We start from the raw sequence: 24,830 nt of genomic DNA, 5'->3' as shown, positions 1-24,830 counted from the left end.
GAACGTTGTTAGTGTGGTCCTTCTTCAGCTTCCTATATGCTTGCGGATCCAGTAGATCCGTAATTTTTCTCTGATAGTCGGCAACATCCATAACCACCGTTGCGCTTCCTTTGTCAGCTGGGAGAACCAAAATACTATCGTCGTCATTCAGGAGTTTTAAATCTTTTCTCTCACCCACAGTTATATTACATTTCGGCGGTTTTGCTTTGGCTAATATTCTCACTGTTTCTATACGGATTTCTTCAGCTGTTACAGAATCTACACTGCGAATTCCTGCTTCTACATTGGCTATAATTTCTTCCGTGGGCACAAAACGCGGACTAACAGCAAAATTTCCTCCCTTGGCAAGCACAGATGTCTCATCGTCAGATAACGAACGTTTGGACAAATTGATAACGGTCCGGGAAACGTCTAAATGCCGAACAGTCTGATTAGGTAGCAAATTATCAAACTTCTTCTTCTGTCTACTGGACGTTGTCAACATACGCTTCCCCGTGGTATCATGCAGTAGTCTATCAAGTTTATCCCAGTCACCGCTGCACAGTTTATTACTGATCGTAATATGGAGAGACATTAACTTGCAGTTTGTGCTTGCCAAGTCCCGTCGGGTCTGCTGAATGCGCTCTCGCAGTAAGGCCTCCTCAGTCCGTTTGAAAATGCGTTGTGCCTTTCCCGAATAGAACAGTCGCTTTATCTTCAGAAACTTCGGTATAACGCCGAAGGCTCTGCAACGAGACGGGAATGTGAGGGAACACAAAAGCTGCACTCTCTTCTTCTGGAGTCCTTCCAGGCGTCGCACTTCTCTTGACATAACAGCCCGGATAATTATAATGGACATGATATTTCCGGCCGTGAAAGTTTACATTTTAGTATCATGTTCAGTTCGACCACAGGACTCAGTCCATTCCATGTAAACACAGCCCACATCCTGATGGTGCCACCGTCAGCTCGGACAGTACCTCGTTGGCAACTTGGATTCATACCTTCGTGGTGACGAGCCCAGGAGACACGCTGCCAGCCCCCAAAGGCACTCGCGTCGGTCGTTTACTGCCACAGTCCATTGACGCCAAATATCTCCGCACTGTGCTAACGGACGCGTTCGTAGTACGTCCCACACTGATTTCTGCTGTTATTCCACGCAGTGCTGCTTGTCTGTTAGCATGGCAATGGTGAGAGGTAATGCCCGAAATTTGGTATTCTCGGCACACTCTTGACACTGTGGATCTCCTAATACTGAATTCCCTGTCGATTTCCGAAGCTCCAACTACCATTCCGCGTTCGATGCCTGTTAACTCCCGTCGTGCGTCCACAATGACGTCGGAAACCTTTGCACATGAATCACCTGAGTACAAACTAGAGCTCCACCAATGTGCTGGCCCTTTGTACCTTGTGTACGCGATCCTGTTGGCAGAAAGTGAAGAAGAATTGAGAACACTCTTGCTGAAGGTGAAAGACGAAAGTGAAAAGGCCGGTCTTAGGCTGAATGTGAAGAAAACGAAAATTATGGCAACTGCACCTACCAATTCGTGGGATATAGCAGGAGAAACCATGGCAGTGGTGACTACATTCAGTTATCTCGGTTCCCAGATCTCTGCTGATGGCGACTGCAGCCACGAAATCCGGAGATGCCTGTTGCTCGGTAGACAGGCGATGTCAAACCTTGACCACGTTGTAATGTCCAGAGATATAACACTAGCAACAAAGATCCGTATTGTGAGGGCTATGGTCTTTCCGGTTGTGATGTGTGGATGTGAGACCTGGACCATTAGAAAGGCTGAACGGCGAAGAATTGACTCCTTCGAATTGTGGCGTTGGAGGAAACTTCTTAGAGTTCCACGGACTGCAAAGAGAACCAACAGATCAATATTAGATCAAATAAAACCAGATTTCTCCCTGGAAGGTCTAATGTTAAAACAAAAGCTGACCTACCTTGGACACACAATGCGAAGGCATACCTCGCTGGAAAAAAAAACATGAATGCTGGGGAAGATTGAAGGAACTAGAAGAAGAGGACGTCAGATGATGAGATGGATCGTTGGCATTACAGAAGCAATGTGTTCCAACCTGGAAGGTCTACGGGAGAAAGTGCAAGACAGGAAAAAGTGGCGTAATTTGGTTCATGGGGTCACGAAGAGTCGGAACCGACTAAACGAGTAGAGAGAGAGAGAGAGACGCGTTACTACCACCTCAGTGTAAAATCAATATTCTGGATGTTGCATTGACAACCAACACTCTAAAATAACGTGCTTCATCACATAGATTTCAAGATCGAGATTCGTTTAATAATTTCATTCGAAAGAAAGAGGATAGTTTTACAAAGCTGCTCACCATCACTGAAAAAGATGTTTACTGACAAGACGAAAATATGAGTCAGTTCGAAAACTCAGAGATGGTTATATATATTATACAGAAAGTTTCATAATAGGGAAGCCTTCCAGTGCGTAACTTGTGTTTACCTTCAGACATATTATGGCAGTCACGTTAACATTAGTAGCCACTGGCGAACCACCCCAGTCACTGGTCTTTGCAACAAGAATTTCAGCAAATACAAGGCTATTACAAATGATTAAAGCGATTTCATAAATTCACTGTAGTTCCATTCATTGACATATGGTCACGACACACTACAGATACGAAGAAAAACTCATAAAGTTTCGTTCGGCTGAAGCCGCACTTCAGGTTTCTGCCGCCAGAGCGCTCGAGAGCGCAGTGAGACAAAATGGCGATAGGAGCCGAGAGAGCGTATGTCGTGCTTGAAATGCACTCACATCAGTCAGTCATAACAGTGCAACGACACTTCAGGACGAAGTTCAACAAAGATCCACCAACTGCTAACTCCATTCGGCGATGGTATGCGCAGCTTAAAGCTTCTGGATGCCTCTGTAAATGGAAATCAACGGGTCGGCCTGCAGTGAGCGAAGAAACGGTTGAACGCGTGCGGGCAAGTTTCACGCGTAGCCCGCGGAAGTCGACGAATAAAGCAAGCAGGGAGCTAAACGTACCACAGCCGACGAGTTGGAAAATCTTACGGAAAAGGCTAAAGCAGAAGCCTTACCGTTTACAATTGCTACAAGCCCTGACACCCGATGACAACGTCAAACGCTTTGAATTTTCGGCGCGGTTGCAACAGCTCATGGAAGAGGATGCGTTCAGTGCGAAACTTGTTTTCAGTGATGAAGCAACATTTTTTCTTAATGGTGAAGTGAACAGACACAACGTGCGAATCTGGGCGGTAGAGAATCCTCACGCATTCGTGCAGCAAATTCGCAATTCACCAAAAGTTAATGTGTTTTGTGCAATCTCACGGTTTAAAGTTTACGGCCCCTTTTTCTTCTGCGAAAAAAACGTTACAGGACACGTGTATCTGGACATGCTGGAAAATTGGCTCACGCCACAACTGGAGACCGACAGCGCCGACTTCATCTTTCAACAGGATGGTGCTCCACCGCACTTCCATCATGATGTTCGGCATTTCTTAAACAGGAGATTGGAAAACCGATGGATCGGTGGTGGTAGAGATCATGATCAGCAATTCATGTCATGGCCTCCACGCTCTCCCGACTTAACCCCATGCGATTTCTTTCTGTGGGGTTATGTGAAAGATTCAGTGTTTAAACCTCCTCTACCAAGAAACGTGCCAGAACTGCGAGCTCGCATCAACGATGCTTTCGAACTCATTGATGGGGACATGCTGCGCCGAGTGTGGGAGGAACTTGATTATCGGCTTGATGTCTGCCGAATCACTAAAGGGGCACATATCGAACATTTGTGAATGCCTAAAAAAACATTTTGAGTTTTTGTATGTGTGTGCAAAGCATTGTGAAAATATCTCAAATAATAAAGTTATTGTAGAGCTGTGAAATCACTTCAATCATTTGTAATAACCCTGTACATTACTCAAACAAATAACATCGACTTTTGACATAACACGTCTATTAAATGGATACGAAATAGCCAGAATCTTTTAGAAAACGAAAGGCGAAAAGGAAAAAAAAAATTATGGAAGGAGGTGGACACGAACCCGTTCCTTTTTCTTTGATCCTTCAAGTGCTCACGTCGCTGATAACTTCCTTACAAATTCGAGACAGCAACAAGGCTCACGCATACGGCATACACTGTCTAAAGAATGTCTACGAATATCATTATTTGATATTTAATTTGCAAGGTGTGCCAAAAAGATGCACTTTTGATAGATCGTGATGATGATGTTTGTTTTGTGGGGCACTCAACTGCGGGGTCACCAGCACCCGTGCAAAGTCACAGCTTTTACACAGTCCAATGCAGCCACTATCACGAATGATGACGGTGATGATGAAATGATGAGGACAACACAAACACCCAGTCCCCGGCAGAGAAAAAAATCTACAACGCGGCCGGGAGTCGAATCCGGGATCCCGTGATCCAGTGGCAGCAACGCTAGCCACTAGACGACGAGGCGCGGACGGTAGACCATCATTGTGCCGATTTAAACGGTCTACCTCCGTAGCACACAAGTTATAACACTAAGAACAACTACAGGAAGCCTTTACCTACCGATATGTAGTTTCATCGAATTTTATTGTGACAAATCGTAGCTAAAACGACGAGTTTCCGAGAAATTCCCAATTTGCTGATTCTTTGAAACAGCTTATGTTCATACCACGAACTCTGTGAGAAAGAAAACTCACCAAATACGACGTTTAATGCCATACAATTTGGAGGCCTTCATGTTCTGTTTGAGACGTTCCTCTCCACGAGGTAAAAATCAGACGCGTCGTATTCCTTATTTTACGCTCCGCAGAGCAGTGGAACGGGTAATTCCACTTTGTGGTGTCATCAGCTAGTCGTACCCGCGCGTCTTCACATCCTGCGAGAGGACGGCTTTAGTGCCACTGCCACGAGTGTTCCGTTTAGTTGGATCCGCATATGGAGCGAAGTTCGAATGACCAACTATATGTTTCTGTACTGGCCCCGAATCTCTCTTATGCCCATGATCCATAAGCAGTCACCTTGATGTCTCAAAACATCACGCCCACTGCCTATAGCGAGACTGAATGCTTTTGTTTTAATACTTAAAACAGTGCCATCACTCACATAAGATGCGAAACGAAAAGGGCTACCACATGACTCAAAGAATCTACAACAAAGCTAATTGAAATTATACAGAAATTAATAAACACGTTCGCTAGTGCAATAGGGCACTGTCTATCAAAAATCTGATCAATAATGTGGGCAGCAATGAATACGTAGCCATTTGGGTGCACGTGCGGCAACAGAAGCTAAACACTGGTTTCTGACAACACAATATGCTACAAAATAATAATAGTTAAAGAATGCAATTGTTTTATATCGTTTACATTCAGATATGTTAATTAGCACCTTCATATTAACGTTTACGTACGTTCATTAAATTCCTGGACATGGCAAGCTAAGTAGTTTCAATAGATTGTAACTATTGTGAAAATTTACTAGATCAAATAAGCAAGGGTTGATCGTCAACAGATCGACAGCGCAGAAATACGAGCCATGCCAGTTCACAATAGCATTATTACAACAGACAGTGCTGTAAAATATCTTAATTTATTGTTTTCTGCGATTCTAAATTGCCAGAATAACTTCAGTTTTAGTTACTTCACCCTACTTTATCTTTACTTGATTGGCAATAATGACTTTGCCTCTAAATATTATTGAACAACACTGACAACTTATTGAGGCTTCATTATTAATCACTTTCAATTATCGTTTTAGCAAACAAGCGAAACTGGCATTAATTTGTAGTACTTTTCTTTTAGCTATTTAAACAACAACACTGGGACATTCAATAACAGGGAAGGAACGGGAGCCTAAGTAGGTGACAATGACTGAGAATAACGACAAGATCAGTTACATTCAGTTTTTACGTACAACACTTATTAATGAAATAAAATTCACTGGAAATGTCACTGAGTTATGTTCCACAAAGTTTCTAGCGTTAAGGAAAATAAAACAGTCTTCCAGTCCGTTGCAGATGCTAAGCAGTCGTCTTCGTTGTTGTCTACAATGATCCCATTGCTCCATATTATATCGCGGGCACACCTCGCCTCGCGATGACTCGTTTATGGGGAAGGATTTTGACGTTACTAGAGCTTCTCATACCTGCCCACACTCGTCATGTTCTCGGTGCCTCGTTAGTAACAAGTCGAGGAAATTTCCTGCGTGCTCTGCTCTGACGTCACACTCGAGTCCAGAGACAGTGCTCCTACGCAGTCCGTACCCTCTGCCAAAGATACTGCTTTTTCCTAACTTTTACTAACGGGATTAATCCGTAATAAATAAATCACAATACAAAATAATTTATACAGGCTGCAGCGCGTATCACATTGCAATTTTGTCATATAATGACATGATGGAGACCGTGGCTGTTGTTTGAAGACAAATTTTGATGGTTTTGGAACAGCAACCAGCCACAAATTTACTTTCAGTTACTTTCAGTTCCTTTATTCAAAGGATACCGTTACCGGTTTCGAATAATTGTGATTCATCCTCAGACGGTTTACACGCTTTCTTTATGACATGTGGTGTGTTTTTTACAGATTAATTGTCCTAAAATATAAATAATAGATAATTATAAACACGCCACACACAGATGGTTGCGTTACAGATTTTCGTTGCATGTGACTTACGTGAAACGTCGGTTTCGAGTGTTTGTTTTCATAACATTCGTCCAACAGATGTAAATGCATTCCCACTGCATCCTTGTTGTTGCACATGTAAATAGAACTATTTACGTGTGCACTTTAGATAAATTGTTCAATACGCTAGACACTACTCTTGATGAACTGTGGTATCGTGTTGAAGCTGCATGGGCAACTGTACCTTGTACACGCCATCCAAGCTCTGTTTGACTCAATGCCAAAGCGTATCAAGGCCGTTATTGCGGCCAGATGTGGTTGTTCTGGGTATTGATTTATCAGGATCTATGCACCCAAACTGCGTGAAAATGTAATCACTTGTCAGCTCTAGTGTAATATATTTGTCCAATGAATACCCGTTTATCATCTGCATTTCTTCTTGGTGTAAGAATTTTAATGGCCAGTAGTGTATTTCAGATGTCACGGAAGACATGCTCAGAGTGTTCAGATTCCCATCGGTCAGAAATGTGTGTATTGAGTAAAGGTCAGCCCACAATATTGACCGACACTGTGATGTTACTGATCATGAAAATAGTGTGAGGAGTTTCCTCAGAGGGTTCTACCGGTCAACTGTAAATTCCATTAACGAAAATAAAATATGATTTTCTCAGTATCAGGTAGAATTTCAGAATAATCTTGAAGACGTGAATCTCTTGAGTAAGATAAAACTTCTAATGAAGAAAAACTTGAAAAAGCGACGAAAACTTAAAGTGAAGAAACAAATCTCAAAAGTGATAAACTGTAAGCTGAGATTCACTTGGAAACCTTAACCTTGGTTAAGGATTAAGAAGAGAGGCAAAAATTAGTAAATGATCCTTTACCAGAAGTAATTTCTAAGAGAAAAGCCTTGTTTGGAGCACACGAGCCGCGAATAACTTGTTTAGAACCTCATGCTGTAAAATTAGTGAATGATCAAAAAAGAAACTAATGAAATTTCTGAAATAACTCATAAGCATCAGAGCATAAAAATAGAAAAGCCTCTTGTTGATTTGTTTAAGAGGGCAGAAGAAGTAACAAAGACATTTTCTGCGACTGCAGGCGTGCTTCATTCAGAGTGGAAAGGAATTTGCGAAAAAATTAAAAATAGTTCTGAGATAGCATTAGACAGTGACAAAGTATTCTACTCAGTTGGAGTCTGAAACAAAGCAAAGGTCTGAAGCTTCGTACGAGCAGCAGACACAGAGGTAAAAGTAAAAAAAAGAACGTAGTGTCTGTTGATCATTATTTGCGAGGGTGTAAGTTTGGTAACTTCTCTGTCAAAGGGAAGATACATCCAGTTGCACTCAAAGAACAGCTTGAGGAAATATTTCCGGGGCACTGGGATGATAAGAAGATTGATTGCGTACTAAGTAGATTAGAAGAGAAAATGCGAAAAGGATTACAATGTCACACCTAAGATCAATTTATAAGTGGATTTATGAATCAATTTTGGGTCAAGTAATACGCAGTATTATTTGAGTAGAGGCCAACTTGAAGATCGTTATTTCAACAGTAGTAAGTGCTATAAACAGTAGTAAGTGCTATAAAGTATTTTTTCAGGCTATTGAGAAAAGAATCTATATATCGACGATCCACTCAAGGAGTCAGATACAATTAAAATTATAATAATTTGGTTTCCAGTATCAGTGCAGCAAAAGCTAATTGAAATTCCGAAAATAGACATCAGCACAATAGCTCAGGTTTTGGAACAGTTAAAGTCATTGGTACGTAACAACCAAAATTTTGAAGATTCGTGCGGAAACGGATGGAAAGGCAATGAGTAAAACAATGTGTGAAGATGGGAAGAAGTGCCGCCGCCGAGAATTAACATGACGCCAACGCAAATGACGTGCGACGTAAACTGGAAAAAAGATCGCAGTTTTGATGCACAGGGTCTATATAATTATTATTACACTCCTCCCAGAAGAGGAAGGGGTGGATTTAATACAGGTAGAGAAGAGGAGGTTATCTTGGTAATATAGAGCTTACCATAGTCATGGTAAAGGAAATAACATAAAGGAGGCTTCACCTACGGAAACTCACAATGTTCTGTTAAGGTCCGATCACAAACTGTAACCACAAAAGGGTAAAAGGTCAATTTCTTACGATATGATACCAGGGACAGGGTTAAAGAGGCGTTGATGGAGAAGTTTCTGAAGCATTTCAGCTGACAATTCGTATACAACTGAACAATTTAAATGTGATAGCGGTCATGGACTCAGGATCCGAAACGAGCGCCGTAGCATAAAACCTGTGTGATAGAATAGGTTATTTTCCTATGTTAAAAAAATGGTTCGGACTGTTGCTAATCTGATTGATTATACATTCACATAACATTTACAGTCAATGTTCTCACAAAATATCTGTCATTTTTATGTAATGAAAGCTTAAAAGTCATTAAATATCAAGATTGGGTCAAGTTATCGAAAACGCTCTGTTGTTGGCTGATGCTCTTTTGACGTCGCTGTCTAGGAATAAGACAAAGCTATACGTGTGTCATGGGAGTGTTAGTCGAAGTTACTAAGTTCTATTCGTACCTTTTATGCAAACAGTTTAGCTATTTAGTGATGAAAAACGGAATCACAATTTTAAGTAACAATAGAAAGAGATTTTGTGAACGCTGATAGTGGGAACCGTGCGAAAGTTCATGTGTTTATGCTCGACGCATTTGAAAGTCACTTAAAGCGAGGCAGTTGTAGAACTTTTGCAAATGGTCCACTATATATACCTAGATTGTTGACTATCAGTCATGAGCTACGACTCGAAGCACAATAAAATTATTCTTGACAGCAACAGATAGAGCAATTCGCTACGGATTATGAGCTCAGATATTCGAATCCTAGACCACATGTTTTTAAAAGTTTTACACGAAATACGAAAATAGCATTAGCATGAACAGATTGTAGCAGTTGTTTCGATAGTGCGATATATGAATATAGACTCACCTTAATCTTTGTCTGAGAGGTGGAGAACAGAGGATAAATGCATCTACTTTGCGAACAAACAATTCACTTTTTTGGAAAGCGTTACTAGTAATGTAGATAACACCACACGCCGACAGTACACCGAGGTTATGACGATGAGATTTTCTATGCGGGGAGTATAAAGCATGTACAAGATGCTGGTAACACAAACGTAAGATCTGCAATGTTTTTGAGTGTTAACTAAAGCCATTGTCTAAGGCAGACTTACTTTATCTTAATGTAAGATGACGAAATGTGAAAAGTTTAAAGAATAGGTATCATTGCTGGACAGCACTAAGATAGAAAATTATTGGTTGTAATCAAATAAAAAGTGTGTGGTCATATTAACTACAAAATATCTTATCTGAGTCCAAGTATAGGAAGAAAAAAAAAAGGGTCTCTTGGTCTAAAAGAGATGTTATCATAATTTTGTTATGTTATGTTATCATAATTTTTCAGAAAATCAGGTTCTGATTGCAAAAGGGTTTTTGGATTTAATTGATAAGAATGAACTTCGACTGCTAACCAAAGAATGCAAGTAAAAAATTGGGAAAGTTAAAAAATAATTAGGTAGAACAATGATATTGTCACACTCTGATCTAGTGCAGAGTTATTATTTAGGGGCAGCTGTGTCCGAATTTGGGTTTGGTGCAGTATTGTTTTAAATCATAGGACAAGAAAGAAAAACAGCTTTGCTAGCAAAATCCTAAATAAATCAGGAAGAAATTACTCTGTGTCAGAAACTTTTTCTTTGACTATAATATGGGCTTTCCAGAAATTTAAATTTAATCTTGTTGGTAGGAAAATATACACATACACAGATCACAGAGCACTCGCCTTCTTATGAAGTTGCAAGTTAATACATGGGTGATGGACAAGATGGGCATTACCGCTACAGTAATACGATTTCCAGAGTAGCTATATACGAGGACATTCAGAAAATATTATGGCTGATGCTCTGTTTAGGTTGCAGTGGGTTTGAATGACATCACAGCTACTGAAAAAAAAAGAAAAAATTAAAATGTTGTACATAAAGGAAGTTAGGTTTGAAGAACACGTCAGAAGAGTAAGTCGTAACATGCATAGAGAGCAAAGTCCAGACGATACTGAAAATGGTGAAATGACGACGGAAGGACAAACATGAGCCGAAACTGAAAAAAAAGTTACTTAGTGAAAACGTTGTTTTGTCCTGAGCGGCTTATCCTGACACCTGTGGTTGAGAGGTCTCCTGGTCGGAAAACTTGGTAGAGAAATTAGTTTTCCACACACATTTCAGCCCTGGGCATTATGGGGTAAAGAAGTGTACTGATAAACTCAGGGAATGTTGCATACCTAACAATATGGAGAAAAGAGACAATTGTTGGAAGTATGAAGTAAATGCCAGATAACTAAGGTCTCAAATTTATATCCAAAGGAGAAGTTTATCCAAATATTCCTAAGAAAGCTATAAGGGGCGTTCAAAAAGAAACGAGCCGGAAGCATAATTACAGAAACCAGTACCTGTATGTTAGAAATATTGACGCTGGGTGTTGAGACACTTGTCCCACTGTGACACAAGGTGGTGAATGGCTGTCTCTTATAGTTCCCGGCGCTGCGATGTTAATCAGTTGCGGACGCACAGCTGGACGTTGTCGTCTGAGGTGAATCGTTTGCCCCTCAGAGCCTTTTTAAGGGGACCAAAACTGACGTAATCTTCTGATTCAGTTCCTGCAGCACGGGAGAGCAGTGGACGCCCAGCGTTACCCGCAAATCTCGACCACCCTTCGCCAAGCGATCAAATCAAAACAACCAGGCAATCTCACCCGTGGGGCCATTCTGTTCCACGACAGTGCAAAGCCTCAAACGGCCAACACATTCGCGGCACTCCTGCAGTAATTCAAATGGGAGGTTCTCGGCCACCCTCCATACAGTCCGGACCTCTCTCCCTCTGATTACGCCATTTTAGGTCCCCCTTAAAAAGGCTCTGAGGGCCAAACGAGTCACGACCAGCTGTACGTGTGGAACTGGTTAACATCGCAGCTTCGGGAATTTTATGAGACAGCCATTCACCCCCTAATGTCACAGTGGGACACGTGTCTCAACAGCCAGGCTAAATACTTCTAACATACAGGTTCTGGTTTCTGTAACTGTGCCTCCGGCTCGTTTCTTTTTGAACGCCCCTTATATGGAAATAGTCGCAGTCGATCTGTATAGTCCACTGCCAAGATTGCCAGGGAGGGGGGGATGGGGCGGTGGTGGTGGTGGTGGTGTTGTTGTTGCTGTATACATATATTTGTACGTCTATTCTCTTAATTCTTGAAATAGTACCCCTGTAGAATATGCTCAAGGAGAGCATTAGCTAATAGGATCAAACGTGACTACGTAACTGCTGTAGATATGCCAGTAAAAATTATAGGTGATAATGGACGTCAGTTGCGCTGTAAAATTTGGACAGAAACATAGGAGAATCTGGGAATAATACCGATTTCATTTCTAGGTATCATCTCCCCTTCATTCCTTCTGAAAGAATTATGAGAGAATTAAATGGAGACGGCAAAACATGTTTTAAAAAGCATTTCAAATTGTGTGTGTAGGTCAAGAACTTCAGTGAGCTGATGAACGAATTGCTACATTCAGCTATAGAAATGGCTTCTGTGGAAGTATTAATAGACAAGAAACTAACAATCTCAGAATCACTAACCTTTCCTCGAATTCAGGATCTCACAATCGATGAGAACAGGAATCTGGCATTACAAAGACTAAAAAAACAAGGCAGGGTAAAGAAAATTAAGGAATCGTCAGGAGAACAGTATCTACGTGAGCCACTCCTAGTTAAAACTAGACACAAATCTTGCAATGTCAATGCCTGTAGCGCCCTACGGAGTAATTTGTGTTGCTCACTCTAATGCATGGGAGATTTCAAGCACAAGATCAAATAAAAGCAAATAAAAGATATTGAAGCAGAATAACACCTCAGGGAGTTTCTAATCTTCAAACTATGTAATTGACGACTGAAAGGTCCTGAGTTACTGGCGAATATTACTTATAATGTGGATTTTTTTATCACCAGGCAATGTACCACTAGTCTATAAATCTTTCAACGCTTAAAGTCGATTTTTCTCTATCACTAACCCTATAAACTGAGAGTAAGACAGCATTCTAGAGAGAAGTGTGAATACCGAGCAAGACATACAAGTATAAGAAGAGATAAGTCATAAGGCAAAAGGATCTTTAAAAGAATACGTTTTGCATCATCTCGGCTCCGAGAGTTCCGGAACCTGTACAGAAATTTGAACAGAGATCAACATAAACATCATTTCCGCCCTTTTTATTGCTAATAAAAACAAAACGTTGCATGTTGTTCCACCATAAAGCGAGACCTTCAGAGGTGGTGGTCCAGACTGCTGTACACATCGGTACCTCTAATATCTAGCAGCATGTCCTCTTACGTTGATGCATGCCTGTATTCGTCATGGCATTCTATCCACAGGTTCATCAAGACATTGTTGGTCCAGTTTGTCCTACTCCTCAACGGAGATCCGGCGTAGATCCCTCATAGTGGTTGGTGGGTCACGCCGTCCATAAACAGCCCTTTTCAATCCATCCCAGGTGTGTCCGATAGGGTTCATGTCTGGAGAACATGCTGGCCACTCTATTCGACCGATGTCGTTCTACTGAAGGAAGTCAGTCACAAGATGTGCATGTTGGGGGCGCGAATTGTCGTCCATGAAGACGAATGCCTCGCCATTATGCTGCCGATATGGTTGCACTATCGGTCGGAGGATGCCATTCACGTATCGTACAGCCGTTACAGCGCCTTCCATGACAACCAGCGGCGTACGTCGGTCCCACATAATGCCACACCAAAACAGCAGGGAACCTCCATCTTACTGCATTCGCTGGACAGTGTGTCTAAGGCGTTCAGCCTGACCGGGTTGCCTCCAAACACGTCTCCGACGATTGTCTGGTTGAAGGCATATGCGACACTCATCGGTGAAGAGAACGTGATGCCAATCCTGAGCGGTGCATTCGGTATGTTGTTGGGCCCATCTGTACTGCGCTGCATGGTGTCGTGGTTGCAAAGATGGACCTCGCCATGGACGTCGGGAGTGAAGTTGTTCATCACGGAGTTTGACAATCTATTACGAGAAAGATAGGTAGCTGCTTGATTTACTTAAACTACACTGTTGTGTAAACTTGGACCAAACATTGACAGAACTGCTACAGTCTGCAAGAGATGTGGAAACAAGCACTCTAGCACACTGACGAGTATGATCATTTTGGGGGGCCAGGAGTTACCGTGTAAGGAGGCATTATGTGGTATGACTAAACTGACCACCAAGGCTTTGAACAACACTCACCGTTCAGCGTTGTTGTGACACTGTACTCGTTCCCCACGTACGTCTTCATTCAACGTTGCCTTCAGTTTTATGGATGGCAGTGAGCGACGACAGAGAACTGCACAAGTAGAGGAACTCTTGGGAAGAGAGGATATTCGGCGAATAGACTGGCGTGCACATTCACCGAACCTAAATCCCGTCGAGCACGTATGGTATGTGTTGGGGTGACGTATTACAGCATGTCCACATGAATCAACGACCGTGCAGCAGTTGTCAAGTGCGCTGGTGGAGGAATGGCACAGCCCACCACAAGGACTTGTTAACACTGTGACCAGCGTGCAATGACTGTCCGTAGTGAGCACACGCGTTATTAAGAATCACGTCTCGACTCTTGTAATGCCACAGATACCATTATAAATTGTGGTGACTTTAACTATTGTCTTTGAATAAAAATGTCATTTCTGTTCGTCTCATTGCGTGTTTCTGGACTATACTGCAATCTTTCTACGCGTGGTCCAAGATTTCATCGAGGTAGGTTACTTCGCAATGACACATCATGCAAAAGTTTCTTTCGTCCTGGTCGCACAACAGTGTATATAATGAAGCATCAAAAAGAACTGTTACTTTTGTGAGAGAACACATTCATCGTTGCAGATCACAAATGCTATCTGTAACTTTTGCGAGAGAACATTTTCCAGCAATAGCATTATTGAGTTACATGAATGAGTTAAAAGAAGTTGGAGCGGTGTGACATGAACTGTGTACCAAATGAACAATGCTTACACCAATATCTCTCAGAACGAAAGATATTGGCATCTTAAAGACGGAAAGAGTAGGGCAATATTGCCATTTTAACAATTACACTAAAAAGTACAAAGAATATACTTTTTAAACTTAATGATTTTCTAATGTATAGAACTAAACCAGTGTTTATACGGTAGTATTGGAGACTGGGCAGAGGCGAACCATAAGGGGACATTAATGGGCGTGTTTACGGGATTCTGGCCCGACCGGCCGACGGAAGGAAAGGTGGTCATGGATTAGCTCGCCGAGCCCTTAGAAGAACAACTTTTGAGTCATCAGTTTGCCTGCATTGCATGATTCACTACAGTACAAAACCGTGTTCCAAACGTATAATCTGAAAAACTTCTTCCTCAAATTAAGGCCTACGCTTGATACCAGTAGATTTCTTTTCGCCTTGAATACACTCTTTGCCGCACTACTCTGCTTTTTACGTCTTCCTAGCTTCGTTCGTCAAGGATATTTTGATTCCAAGTCAGTAGAATTCCTTATATTCCTCTACCTATTGATCACCATTTGTGATGTTAAGTTTCTCGCTATTCTCTTTTCTGCTACTTCTTATTTCGTCGTTGCTGGGGTTACTCCCAGTTTGTATTTTGCACTCATTAGACTCCTGATGCTATTCAACAGATCTTGTAATTATTCTTCACCATCGCTGAGGATATCAATGTCATCAGCGAATCTTACCTTTCACTCAGAATTTTGACCCCAGAAGAAGACAGGATATAGGTCAAGGCTACAGCTGGTTGCTTGTGCGGCATGCCACATTCACTTTCGACGATAAACAATTTCCTTATGATGGCATCCATAGCAGCTGAGTGAGAAGCAGAGTGGAGCAATACCGATTAGATATCAGGACAGCAATGAGAGATGTGAATATTTAAAACAAACTGTAATAGAATTTGGAAATATGAATAATTAACGCAAATTTTAATTATTTTTCGCGTTTGGTACAACATGATTTGTAACAAACTAATATCCTCTGTTGCATGGTAGTACAGTAAAAAAAGGATGTCAAATGATGTATGGCACGAACACAAGCCACGCCCGGCTCAATAACCATTTTCATTCAATGATCGGTTCAGCCACACCAATATGGAGCCACCAGCAGCTTGGACAATGGCTTATTGACAAGTTGGGTCGATGACTTCGTGGGGTCTGCGTCACACTCGAACCCTACCGTCAGCTCTTACCAACTGAAATCGGCGCTCGTCTGACCAGGCCACCGTTTTCCAGCCTCTTAGGGTACAGCCGATGTGGTCACGAGCCCACGCGAGGCTCAGCAGGCGATGTCGTGCTGTTAGCAAAACCACTCTCGTCGGTCGCCTCCTGCTTTAGTCCATTGACGCCGGATTTCGCAGCACTGTCCTAACGGATACGTTGGTTGCACGTCGCACATTGATTTCTGTAGTTACTTCACGCAGAACTGCTTGTCTGTTAGCTTTCACAGCTCTTCGCGACCTTCACTGCTCTCGCTCGTTAATGAAGGCCGTCGACCACTGCATTCGGTAATCTCCGCGCACCCTTGACACTGTGGATCTCGGAATATTGAGCCGGCCGGAGTGGCCGAGCGGTTCTAGGCGCTACAGTCTGGAACGGCGCGACCGCTACGGTCGCAGGTTCGAATCCTGCCTCGGGCATGGATGTGTGTGATGTCCTTAGGTTAGTTAGGTTTAAGTAGTTCTAAGTTCTAGGGGACTGATGACCTCAGAAGTTAAGTCCCATAGTGCTCAGAGCCATTTGAACCATCGGAATACTGAATTCCCTAATGATTTCCGAAGTGGAATGTTGCCATGCGTCTAGCTCCAACTACCAACCGCCATTCATCTACATCTACATCCATACTACGCAAGCCACCTGACGGTGTGTGGCGGAGGGTACCTTGAGTACCTATATCGGTTCTCCCTTCTATTCCAGTCTCGTATTGTTTGTGGAAAGAAGGATTGTCGGTACGCCTCTGTGTGGGCTCTGCTCTCTCTGATTTTATCCTCATAGTCTCTTCGCCAGATATACGTAGGAGGGAGCAATATAATGCTTGACTCCTCGGTGTAGGTATGTTCTCGAAACTTCAACAAAAGCCGTTACCGAGCTACTGAGCGTCTCTCCTGCAGAGTCTTCCACTGGAGTTTATCTATCATCTCCGTAACGCTTTCGCGATTACTAAATGATCCTGTAACGAAGCGCGCTGCTCTTCGTTGGATCTTCTCTCTCTCTTCTATCAACCCTATCTGGTACGGATCCCACACTGCTGAGCAGTATTCAAGCAATGGGCGAGCAAGCGTCCTGTAACCTACTTCCTTTGTTTTCGGATTGCATTTCCTTAGGATTCTTCAAGTGAATCTCAGTCTGGCATCTGCTTTACCGACGATCAACTTTATATGAACATTCCATTTTAAATCACTCCTGATGCGTACTCGCAGATAATTTATGGAATTAACTGCTTCCAGTTGCTGACCTGCTATATTGTAGCTAAATGATAAGGGATCTTTCTTTCTATGTATTCGCAGCACATTACACTTGTCTACACTGAGATTCAATTGCCATTCCCTGCACCGTGCTTCAATTCGCTGCAGATCCTCCTGCATTTCAGTACAATTTTCCATTGTTACAACCTCTCGATATACCACAGCATCATCCGAAAAAAGCCTCAGTGAACTTCCGATGTCATTCACAAGGTCATTTATGTATATTGTGAACAGCAACGGTCCCACGACACTCCCCTGCGGCACACCAGAAATCACTCTTACTTCGGAAGACTTCTCCCCATTGAGAACGACATACTGCGTCCTGTTATCTAGGAACTCTTCAATCCAATCACACAATTGGTCTCATAGTCCATATGCTCTTACTTTGTTCATTAAACGACTGTTGGGAACTGTATCGAACGCCTTGCGGAAGTCAAGGAACACGGCATCTACCTGGGAACCCGTGTCTATGGCCCTCTGAGTCTCGTGGACGAATAGCGCGAGCTGGGTTTCACACGATCGTCTTTTTCGAAACCCATGCTGATTCCTACAGAGTAGATTTCTAGTCTGTTAATTACCGTTGTGCGGCCGTAATCACTTCGGACACCTTGTCACGTGACTCACTGCCATTTTATATCTTGTATACGCGAGACTACCGCCATGTGTATACGTGTGTATCGCTATCCCATGACCTTTATGTATGTATTACGGTAACCGAGGGTGTCTGTGAAAAAACAGAGCTCTGAAAGTAAGTCATCGTTTGTGGGGACGCCAGTGGTGGAGGCGATGGAGAGGCGAGATGGAGGCAGCTGAGAACATTCCCGCGTGAGGGCGGGCCCAAGTTCTGCCTCCGCACCGCAGCCTGGGGAAGAAGGGGCGCGCGCCGCGTTCGATTAGCGGCCTTCTAGCTGCTGAATTAATCACGTCGCACGCCCAGCGGTTCTCCAATACTTGCGACGCACTTTGCGAATGGGGCGTCCACCGCAGTCACCCCTCGCTATCCACATCAGGAAAGGGCCGAAGGTCAAAAACAAGTCTTCGATCAGAAGTGACGGGAAAGTGTCCACGTCAGACCTTCTGCTGCAGGAAGACTCAAGAATGCCACCATCTTTCTCGGCAAAAGAAAAAGAAGTTGTTGTTGTTGCTGTTGGTGGTGGTATAGGGATCTCAACAACGAGGTCATCAGCTACCGTACTCAACTGATTGGAGATGAATGTAGGTTTGTTTTGTGAAACGTATGTAAGAGATGGTAAAATATACACGGTCGATTCACATTAATGTGACTAGCACCTACAGCCGACGTCGACGTGCAATAACCAGTCACAGACGGCAGGTGGCAACAGTAGCGGCGGAGGCTATTTGAAGCGTGTCGGGACACTCGAATAACAGAGCAGTAGTTGTCATAATGCAGAAACAGAGCAATGTACCTGACGTCCACAGGGTATTATGATTAGCTTTAGAGCCAAGGGTGGAAGCATTTCAGAAACGGCTAAGTTTATAAATCGTTCACGTGCCGCAGTGGTTAAAGTATACTGAGGAGACAAAATGGCGCTATGCAAAGACGCCGCCGAGGCAAATGTGATGCAACACATGCCATGATGACGTGGGTGAACGACGGCTGCCGAGATGTGTGCGGGCGAGTAGAGCCCGACTGTTGAGCAACTGACGAACGAAGAGGCTAACAACAGTATCTTCTCAAGGGCAGTTCAGCGAACGTTGATACGTGTGGGCCTCCGCGTCTGGTGCCTGGTTCACGCACCCCTTGCTGACTGCTGTTCATCAGTGACGAAGGCTGAAATCTGCACGTCAGTCCTTCAACTGTACGTCCTCTGGGAGGTGACAGGTGGCCTTATCAGATGAATCACGTGTTATGCTCCAACGGAGATGACTGTTGGCGTGTACAGCCAGAGGATAGAGCACTATGGACTGGGTAATATTTTCGTGGCTGACATCGTCATTCTGGAAGGAAAATGGATCAACACAAGTATTCACCTGCCTTAGCAGACCACGTGCACCCCTGTATGCAGCTTACTTTCCCTCGGCATGTTGCCATGTACCAGCAGGACAATGCGACGTGCCACATAGCTCGCAGAGTACGTGCATGGTGAGAAGAGTACAACCAGTATTTGGACCGAATCGAGACTCCGTTGGACCACATCGATTGGGCTGTTCGCGCCATGGATCCTCAACCGTGAAACCTAGCACAGATGACTGCGGCACTGGAGTCGACGTGGTTCCATATCCCTTTTGGTACCTTCCAGAACCCCACTGACGTTCTTCCTGGACGTCCCGAGGCGATCCGCGCTGCAAAAGATGGTTATTCAGGTTTTTGACACGTGGTCGCATTAATGTGACTGGAAAGTGCAAACTGTAATCCCCGGCAACCCTGTGTTGAGTGGTACTTGAGATAAGTAAATAAATTAGTGAAATCAAAGTGAAGTAGAAATTAGAAAATAAATGAAAAACTTAGTTTGGTTTGGAAGAATTACACACTGGCAAACAGCGGGCAGAACAGCAGAGCAGAAGAGACAATGACCATGAAGTCAGCAAGTTCCACATAAGCGGATGCTGTCGATTCAGCCGTCAGGGCATCGCCCGACTGACTCACGTGTTTCTCAGTTGTCACATATGAGCAAAGGCCTCCCCTACATTCGAAGAGCCAATGACCGACGTTAAGAAGATTCTTCGAGAAGCTTTTCAACGTGACAGAAGAGGCAATGACCGTGAAGTCGTTCACCTCCAGTAAACTGAAGTGAATAAATACGCGAGACGCAGTGGGCCCGACAGACGAAGGGAGAAAAGAGAAGAGAGTAGCAGTAGTTTTCAGTAAGTTTCGGTGCTGAAGACCGTCATGCAAGAAGAGACTACCTTATGCACAGACGCACCAAGTCCGTCGTTGTAATGGAATACCAAGCAGCAGCCTCGGCGCCAGAAGACAGAAGTTAAAAGGTATTTGAAGTCTGAATTTTACGTACCCGGGTGACTCGTGAGAACGGGAAGGAGACGGCCTCACATCAGCAGTCACCTGTGAGCTGGTGATGAAGATCTGACAGCCGAAGACTGGCAAGCTGGAGTCCATTGTTCGAGTCCGGGACACTGGCCTTCCCCCGCCGCGCTGCTCCGCTGGCCGACGCACAACACTGACACACGCGGCCGCTTAGAGAAGAGAAACACTGGGACGCCACATCCAAGGTATCACCATCCGATTCACGACTTCATTCTCAATAATTAAACGGGCCACCTCGCGCTGCGCATCTCCAGTCAACTGGGCGAGACGGCGACACGAGATACACACTGCCACCCATAATCAGACGCCGCCGCTGCCGCAGCAGAAGGCTTCGCAAACGACACAGCTGCCGCTCTCCCAGCCAGAACATCGAGTAAGGAAACAGTTGTACAAATCTTCAATAAAAGTTATATTATGTAAAAATGCTGTTTCATTCAACCTCATACCCAAGCCAAGGAAGAACCCACCCTGCCCACATGTTGTTAAGAGAGAAAAATTAATTTATTTAGTATTTTCACCCTGACATAATGCTTTAGAATCAAACGCCCTTTGCAGTAATGCTCATTCTGACAACTGACTAGCATCAAAAGAGGTTACCCAGTTACATTTGGTGTCAGAGAAAAAAAACCTTGGCTCAATATGAGGTGTGACTGACAGTCACTATAGGTCCACAGTTAGTATTGTTTAATGTGTGAAAGGATAGAGGTTTGCATAGCAGTCGTAATATTTTCTGTATTTAGAAGTGTATTTTCTCTCATAATTTTAAGAGTTTGTCGAAAATATTTAAACATCTCTTTAATTCAGTGTAATAGGATTGTGTAACTAATAGTTTGTAAAATGATTACACGAAATCGTACGAAGTCAGAGTCAGCACCACAAGCGGTTTCTACTGAGGAAGCTGTTCAGAGCCAGCCGAAGTGGCCGTGCGGTTAAAGGCGCTGCAGTCTGGAACCGCAAGACCGCTACGGTCGCAGGTTCGAATCCTGCCTCGGGCATGGATGTTTGTGATGTCCTTAGGTTAGTTAGGTTTAACTAGTTCTAAGTTCTAGGGGACTAATAACCTCAGCAGTTGAGTCCCATAGTGCTCAGAGCCATTTGAACCATTTTGAAGCTGTTCAGAGCTTAGTTAATCAAATAGCACAGCTTAAAAACGATAATAATACATTATTTAAACAGTTGTGTGAGGTTAGGCAAATGGGTTCAATCCCTCCCACCCTAGATTCCTTAGCAGCAGCCTTGGTAACTCCTTTTTCAAGTAAACCTGGCGAGGACATAACAGTCTTTTTTGATGATTTAGTAGCAGCTGCGAAGTTAGGATCATGGTCAGATGAACAGCTCTTACAAATGACAAAGTTAAGATTGATAGGAGAGGCTAAAGCACATGTATTATACCATGAAGAATTACGGAATGCTCCAATATTTGAGGAATTGAGGAAAGAATTACTTAAACGTTTTCAAAAACAGAACAGCTGTAGATTTTATAGGGAAAAATTAAACACTATCACTCAGAGGCAAAACGAGTCGTTAGAAAGCTTTGTAGATCAGTTGACAACTAGTGATGAAGTAAATAAAGTTATTTTACAAGAGGCAGAAAATAGAGCTCTGGATACATTTTTACGTGGGTTACCTCCTGAAACGTCCCGTCGTGTCAGGGCAGAGTTTCCTAAAAATTTAGGAGAAGCTGTATCTGTGGCGACGGCTTTCGAAGAAATAGACATTGCCCCCCAGATACAAGGAGAAGCGAAATGTATTTTCAGCAGAAGTACGATGTTTTAGGTGCGATCGACACGGACATATAGCAAAAAATTGCAGACAACCTCAATGCACTAATTGTCAAAGAATAGGTCACACATTCAAGGAATGCAGGTCTAAGAAAGTTTTTGGAAATAGAAATCAGTTAAACTCAAACGGGAATGTCGGAGCCACCGTCAGGCGTTCCCAATAAAATTTCATGCCATTAAGGCTAATGTGAAGGCGGAATGCTGGTTATCTGCTACCATACAGGATAAAGAGGCAAGGATACTGGTGGATACAGGCGCAAACGTATCAATAGTGAGTCATGAATGCACTGGAGAAAAGAAATACGACCCTCCAAGGTATAGATTGAGTGGGGTAGGGGGACGTACAGTGAAGTCATTAGGATGTGCGTCATTGATTTTCTATAATCACGGTGTACAATTTCAAGAAGATGTAGAAGTGCTAACAAAGGTAACTGACAGGTACGACGCGATCCTAGGGCTGGATTTACTGAATAAACATCACACTAAAATCGACCTCAGACAGCAAACTGTAGAACTTAGCGGAATAGTGTTTCAGCTAGGTGACACCGCTGCAAAGGGCCCGCTGCCGCAAGATTTCCCCAACGGGAAGGCGAAATCAACTACACTGCGTGCAACGTCCTTGAAGGTTGATTCGTGGGATTGGATACCATTTGGCTCAGGAAAACTTTTCTGGATGACCGTTGACCCCGAGGTACCTACAGATACAATGTGTCTAATAGAGCCATTAGAGGAAAATGAGGAATTAGATGCATCACATTGTTTTGTGCGTAGACGTGTTGTACGGGTTCAAGACATTGATGGAGAAAGAAAAGTACCGGTACATATTGATAATTTTGGATTGGAGGACAATGAGTTGCACAAGGGAATATTAATAGCTACAGTCAGTACTTTTGAAGAAGAAGATTTCATTTGGTCAGATATTGATGATGGTCAGAAACCAGACGCCTATAAAACAGTATTACGCCAGAAGATTGAGCATTTGAAAGGAAATGATAGAGACACGATAGAAGCAGTTTTATTTGAGTTCCAAGATTTATTTAATGCAGAAGGTCCACTACCAGCAACAGATATCACACAGAATAGGATCCCAACAGGAAATAGCCCCCCAGTTTGTAGGAAGCCTTATAGAGTTCCGCATCACTTACAGCCAGTACTGGATGAATTTTTAGAACAGCATCAAAAGATGGAATTATAGAATATTCTGATTCGCCTTATAATTAAAATATTGTAATTATTCCAAAGAAGTCTCCCGACGGTACGAAACGATATAGATTTTGTTGTGACTACAGACACCTTAACAAACAAACTATCTGAGATGTTTATACTCTTCCAAACATTACAGGTATCATTGACAGTTTGGGTAACAGTAAATACTTTTCAACAATCGATTTACGTAGCGGATATCATCAATTGGAAGTTTCACCTGAAGATAGGTATAAAACAGCATTTTCTACCCCTGGAGGCCACTGGCAATTTAAAGGAATGCCTTTCGGTTTGAAAAATGCACCAGCAACTTTTCAAAGACTACTCGATGGAGTATTGCGAGTACTCGAAACTCAGCAATGTTGTGTATATCTAGACGATATTATTGTATTTTCCAAAGACATTAATGAACATGCTGTGCGTCTGTGTAACTTTTTCAGAGACTTAGAAAAGCTAAATTAACATTAAATATGAAAAAATGTAGTTTTGGATTGATGGAGGTTACATACCTAGGGCATGTCATTAGTGAAAAAGGAATTAAAACAGATCCTCGATTAATTTCGGCAATTAAGGACGTCCCAACACCACAACGCATTAAGGAAGTACAAAGTTTCATTGGTCTCCAATCGTATTACCGAAAATATGTTCAAAATTTTGCTGAAATTGCCCGACCCTTAACCCAATTATTGCAAAAGGGTGCAAAATTTCAGTGGTCTGAAGACTGTGAATCAGCATTTCAAACCCTACAAGATAAGTTAACACACAGTCCAGTATTAGCCTACCCAGATTATAATAAAGAATTTATTTTATCCTGTAACGGAAGTTGTCATTCAGTAGGAGTTGTTTTGAGTCAGAATATTAATGGCGCGAAATACCCCATAGCCTACACTTTGAGACAACTAAGAACGGCAGAAAGAAATTGTTCCACAACGGAGAAAGAATTGTTAAGTGTTATTTATGGCATCAAATACTTTAAATGCTACTTGTATGGTAGGAAATTCAAAGTTATTATAGATCACGAAGCTTTATAATGGTTGCTTGGGTTAAAGGATCCATCTAGTCGTCTCACCCTTTGGGCCCTATGTCTTTCCGAAATGGATTTCGAAGCTATCCATAAACCAGGCAAAAAACACAGGAATGCAGATTGCCTAAGTCGGAAAATAGCACTTTTGGAAGCAACAGGCCAAGATACTGAGGACTGGAGAAAGACACAAGATGACAATACAGAATGCAGAAAATACGCAACTCAAAAACAATTTTGCTTTGAAGATGGTGTATTATGCCGCAAAACAAAACTTGGATCGCGAATTGTTGTTTCCCAACACTTTAGACAAGAAATAATTGGACAGGCCCACGATCATATCCTTGAAGGACATGGTGGACAGTGGACAACCGAAAGACACGTAGCAGAGCGATTTTGGTGGCAAACCAGAAAGCAGGATATTGCGCAGTACGTTCGTAATTCCATTGCGTGCGCACAATGAGCTGAACTTTCTCGTTTAAAAATACCCTTACAGAAGCTCCCCGAGGCTTCATGCCCGTTTCAAATCTGCGGAGTAGATATCTACGGACCATTTCATAAGACACCTGCTTGTAATAAGTATGGTCTTACGATTATAGATCACTTTTCACGCTATCTAGCTGTGGTGATTCTCCCAGATC

The sequence above is a fragment of the Schistocerca americana genome, chromosome 1 (assembly GCF_021461395.2).
Source record: "Schistocerca americana isolate TAMUIC-IGC-003095 chromosome 1, iqSchAmer2.1, whole genome shotgun sequence".
Classification (NCBI taxonomy): Eukaryota; Metazoa; Arthropoda; class Insecta; order Orthoptera; family Acrididae; genus Schistocerca; species Schistocerca americana.
Note: the sequence above shows the minus strand (reverse complement) of the source record.